This window comes from Nicotiana tabacum, chromosome 6 (genome assembly GCF_000715075.1).
Source record: "Nicotiana tabacum cultivar K326 chromosome 6, ASM71507v2, whole genome shotgun sequence".
Taxonomy (NCBI): domain Eukaryota; kingdom Viridiplantae; phylum Streptophyta; class Magnoliopsida; order Solanales; family Solanaceae; genus Nicotiana; species Nicotiana tabacum.
Genome location: NC_134085.1, coordinates 30,075,636 through 30,081,635, shown reverse-complemented (window position 1 = coordinate 30,081,635; position 6,000 = coordinate 30,075,636).

Sequence of the window (6,000 nt, the reverse complement as noted above, 5' to 3'; positions counted from 1 at the left end):
AGGCCGGGTAGACTTCAGTGCTCCCGGTACGTCGCCCCTCCTCAGCCACAGTTGTCCGCTCGGGTACCCCAAGTATAGACCAAAACCTCAAGATTTAAAACTAGAAAAACACAGCCCCATACCGGATCCCTAGTAGGAACGTTTGTTTGCATCATGTGCATTTGACTTAGGGGACTCAACACAAGGGGTTGGGTCCGTCTAGGACAAGTATGCCCGAAAGAACAGACCATCCTGATGCATTCTACGTGCTATCTGAACATTTATTTTGGCTTGCTTGCTGACCGGCCAGGGAAAATAAAGCGAAAAAAAGAGGGAAAACCAAGAGTGATATAGGGAAGGAAATAAAACCCGGTTCTAAACATCCCGGTATTTGAAAAATGTCCTGAAACTCTGCCCAAAATTTTTCAAAAAGAGTTATTTTAAAATAGTCAAACACTGTGTTTTTTCAAATGGGTCAAAACTGACCAAACTACGCACGTCTGATTCTCACCGGATGTGGGATTCGTAGGCAACCTACATAAGGTTCGGCCTTATTTTTGAAAAAAAAGAGAAAAGAAATACAAGAAAAGAGAGTCGGTGGTCGAGTGAATGCAATCTTGATTTTTTGCCAAAATAAGCCGATCTAGCTCCGGCTATGTGTTAAACCGTTCTTGCCGAGGTATCCTGAGAGTATGTTTCAGTTGTCGAAAGGCTATTTTCGTAAAAGAATGGACAAGTTTGTGAGGGGTCATAAAATAATTCCCTCCGGCCTCAAAATTCGCGTGAAATTGGAAAGGAGCCGCATTTGCAAAAACAACCATTTGGCTAAAGTTGGCATATAGGGGAAGAGATTATGGTTCTTTTCTTCTTCTTTTTTCTCTTTTTTCTTTTCTGCTTCAAAAAACTGTTTACAAAAGGGTCAACTCGAGTCAACCCTAACCTTAATCTTCCACAGGAACAAATGAATACCATCCAGGAACCACTAGAAGTGGTCAGGGAACAGGCTCGGCTACACTCGCATATGTGGTGGAATGATCTAGACGAAGATGGTCAGAAATGGGTGAAAAAGCACTTGGGTGCTCTTATAGACATCTTTGAAATCAAACCCCGGGAAGATCTGATCAAAACTTTGGTAACTTTCTAGGATCCTGTCCACAATGTCTTTCGTTTCTCAGATTTCGAGATCACCCCTACTTTGGAGGAGATAGCCAGGTACATTGAATTCGGACGGGATTTGAGGAAGCAACAACTTATATTTCCAAGGACTCCATCAGTGCACAAGTTCATTGACCTCTTGAATATTAGTAAACAGACGAATAAGGAACGTGTGAGCAACGGTTGTTGTGCTTTCCATTTCTTATACTTCAGGTTCGGGCATTCTGCTGGTTTTGAAACACATGAAAAGGGTGTGAGCAACAAACAAAACAAGGGCCTTTGGCAAATTCATCATCGGTTCGCATTTATTGTGGCATTCTTGGGGATCATGGTTTTTCCAAATGAGAAAGGAACGGTGGATATTCTTATGGCTAGAATTGCACAAATCCTCATTACCAAGGAAGATCATACACTTGCCCCGTTGGTGCTAGAAGATATCTATCGCGCATTGACTTTATGCAAAGCAGGGGCTCAATTTTTTGAGGGTTGCAGCATGATTCTGCAAATATAGTTGATCGAGCATCTTCTCCATCATCCCAGATTCATGAGTTACGTTTCGAGCCCAAATAACTTCATCATTAGTTATGAGGAGAGAATAAAAGATTACAACACGCCGGAAGGATTTGAAGCATGGGTTTCTCATTTGAAAGTTCTTGACGCAGGTCAGGTCGAGTGGACTATATGATGGCTTCCGAGGACAGAGGCCATCTATATGACTGCTACCCAAGGATACCTGATGATAATGGGCGTAAGGAGTATTCAGCCATATGCGCCGCAGAGGGTCTTGAGGCAATTATGAAGGTATCAGATTGTGCCTGAAGATGAAGAGCTAAGCACCCAAGTCATAGAGTTACATCCAGAAGCTGCATTGCCTGAGGTTGTAGTTCAGCAGGATTGGAGTAGCTGTCGGCATCCAAATCATGCACAAACCTAAATGGTACATGACTATGATGATGACCTGCAGAAAGCTGAGTTTGAACTAGCAAAAACACGGGCAAGGTTGGCTAAAAGAGCCGAAGGGCGTGCAGCTTTCGTTCAACAAATGAAAGAAAGATATGAAAGAAGGGTCAAAGGTTGGGAAAAGGCAATTGGAAACCTCGAGGGTGAAATGGCTAAACAAGCCAAAAATTTTAAGGCTGAAAGAGAACATTGTTATTCCTTAATGGCACGGCTAGAAAGGGACTCGCAACAACTCCAAGAGTAGAACCAGGTAGCCGAACGAACTTTGGAAGCCAGAACCGAACAAATTGGGCGTTTGTTGCAAGATAAAGGCGTCATAAGAGAACGAGTCAAAAGGGTCGCCAACTATATCGCAATGAAGTGCAGTAGCTGTGAGGATATGATGAGATCTATGTTCTTCGCTACTGTGATGGTTTTTGTTCGCCAGGTAATGGAAGATCTCTACCACCTTCAAAGGTATTTAGCGAGTCGGCCTGCAGCAAGGCTGAATGACACCCCGCGGGAGGATGAAAGAATTCACAAGAACAGTATTTGCGTTCGGGGATTCGACGGTGGAGGGAAGGATTCAGTCGGGGACATAGTGCTTGAGCTCACAATAGGGCCAGTTGAATTTACTATGGAATTCCAGGTGCTCGATGTGGCTGTTTCGTACAATCTGTTGTTGGGAAGACCCTGGATCCATGCAGCCAAAGCAGTCCCGTCTACTCTGCATCAAATGGTCAAGTTTGAATGGGATCAACAGGAAATTGTCGTACACGGCGAGGATAATTTGTGTATGCCCAACGGTGCCATTGTTCCGTTCATAGAGGTTGACGATGATAAGTGACCATGGGTTTATCAGGTTTTCGACACAGTATCAATAGAGAAAATTCCGAAAGGAAAGTGTGTTCCAACTCCAAAGATGGTTGCGGCATCAGTTATGGTAGTTGTTGAAATATTAAAAAATGGTTTCGTACAGGGCAAGGGTTTGGGTGCATCTCTACAAGGTATTGTGCAGCCAGTTTTGGTCTGGGGTTCAAGCCTACCGTTGCAGACGTGAGAAGAGCTAGTAAAATGAAACACAAAGCATGGGCATTGCCAAAGCCAATCCCGCATCTGTCTAGATCATTCATCAGGTCGGGTATCAGAAAGCAATTATTGTCAAAGTTTCCTGGACCACTGATTGGTGCCGATAGAGACTTGGAGAAGGGGTTCGAAAGGTTATTCGCCGAGGTTAACATGGTTCAGGCTGGGGAAGGGTCCAGCAGAGCAGATGTTCAATTCGTGGGACCACGTGCAAAAGTCAACAACTGGGAAGTTACTCCTCTTCCTACCTGGAGGGAGTCTTGGTAGTGTGTTTTGATTTTCTTTTGTTGTCTGGATTATTCCAGGGTCTGTAATTCAAATATAATGTTCCGTCCAGTTGGATGTGTTAAAACCGTATTATCTTTAAATTCAATTAAATGCAATTGTTCCTTTTCCTTTATTTCTTCTAATTTTATTTTTTGTTTTCTTCTTTTTGTACAGTTCTTTTTATGCTGATATCAATGACATGACATGCATGAGAAATCTTCGGCCCTGTTTTAAAAGCTAGTCTAACTCTGAAATAATAATACAAGAAATTGAGTGTGATGACTTTTGATGATGATGAGGACTACGAAGAAATTAGTAAGGAACTAAGTCATTTTGAGGAAAAGCCCAAACCTAATTTGAACGACACATAAGCAGTTAATCAAGGGTACCAAGAAAATGTCCGTGAAACTAAGATAAGTGTACATCTAGAAGGTAATTAAAGCATTGTTCGAATACAAAGATGTTTTTGCATGGTCCTACGATGACATGCCGGGTCTAAGAATTGATTTAGTTGTTCACAAGTTGCCCACTGACCGCATTCCCTCCTGTCAAGCAGAAGCTGAGAAAGTTCAAAATGGATATAAGTGTAAAGATCAAGGAAGAGGTCACCAAGCAGTTCGATGCCAAAGTCATTCTGGTCACCCAGTATCCCACTTGGTTAGCCAATATTGTGCATGTATCGAAGAAGGATGGCAAGACCAGGGTGTGTGTTAACTATCGGTATATCAAAAAGGCGAGTCCAAATCTTGATCGATAATTGTGCCATACAAGAGATTGGTTCTTTTGTCGATTGTTACGTGGGTTATCATCAGATCTTAATGGACAAGGAAGATGCAGAAAAAACGGCATTCATCATGCCGTGGGGAACGTACTGCTATCGGGTCATGCCATTTGGCTTGAAGAATGCTGGGGCAACCTACATGAGGGCAATGACAACAATATTCCATGATATGATACACTAGGAAATCGAGGTGTACGTGGATGATGTGATCGTGAAGTCTAGAAAGCAATCTGACCATGTTAGGGATCTGAAGAAGTTCTACCGAAGGCTTCGCAGGTACAATCTCAAGTTAATCCTGCAAAGTGTGCTTTTGGGGTGTCGTCTGGAAAGTTGTTGGGGTTTGTAGTCAGCCGCCGGGGCATCGAGCTGGATCCATCGAAAGTCAAGGCCATCCAGGAATTGCCACCTCTAAGGAACAAGACATGGTGATGAGTTTGTTGGGGAGATTGAATTATATCAGCAGGTTCATCGCTCAGCTCACGACGACTTGCGAGCCCATCTTCAAACTGTTAAAGAAAGACGTTGCGGTCAAGTGGACAGATGAATGACAGGAGGCGTTTGATAAGATAAAGGGGTATTTGTCAAATCCACCTGTGTTGGTCCCGCCAGAACCAAGGCGACTGTTGATTCTATATTTGACGGTTTTAAACAATTCATTCAGCTGTGTATTGGGTCCACATGACATCACTGGCAGGAAGGAGCAGGCTAGATACTATCTCAGCAAGAAATTCACGCCGTACGAGGTCAAGTACACTCAACTGGAGAGGACATGTTGCGCCCTAACTTGGGTGGCACAGAAACTGAAACATTATTTGTCATCTTACACTACCTATCTCATATCTCTCTTGGATCCATCGAAGTATATCTTTCAGAAACCTATGCCCACAGGGAGGCTTGCAAAGTGGCAGATCCTGCTCACAGAGTTTGACATTGTCTACGTGACTCGAACTATAATGAAAGCACAGGCCCTGGTAGACCATTTGGCCGAGAACCCGGTTGATGAAGATTATGAGCCTTTGAAAACTTATTTCCCTGATGAAGAGGTGATGTACATTGATGAGTTGAAACAAGTCGAGAAACCAGGGTGGAAACGTTTCTTTGACGGGGCCGCAAACATGAAGGGCGTAGGGATAGGAGCAGTACTTATTTCTGAAACAGGGCAGCATTAACCTGTTACGGCTCAGCTTCGTTTTTACGGTACCAATAACATGGCTAAGTATGAGGCATGTATTCTGGGTTTGCGGTTAGCTGTGGATATGGGTGTCCAGGAAGTCTTGGTCTTGGGCGACTCGGACCTCCTGGTGCACCAAATTCAGGTAGAATGGGAAACACGGGATTTGAAACTCATACTTTGACGACCCAAAGGGTCATCACCATAATTCTTCCTTTTCGTGCTTCCGAGGCCTTGAAAACCTGGCTGTTTGTTGCCTCGATTTGCGTGCACAGTTCGGGCGCGTAGCCGGAAAGCTTTTATTTTGAAATATGCGAAATATGTGAAAATTTTGATGAATTTTGATATTAATATGCATAATATTGACTTCGGTCAATATTTTGGGTAAACGGACCCGGACCAGTGATTCGATGGTCCCGGATAGTCCATAGAAAAATATGGGACTTGGGAGTGTGCCCGGAATCAAATTTCGAGGTCCCAAGCCCGAGAAATGAATTTTTGTGTGAAATTGTTTTATGAAATTAATTACGGAAAAGGAAGAAGAAATTTGATCAGAAAACTATGGTATTGGGCTTGTATTTTGGTTCCGACGCCCGGTACGAGTCTTAAATATGTTTTAAGC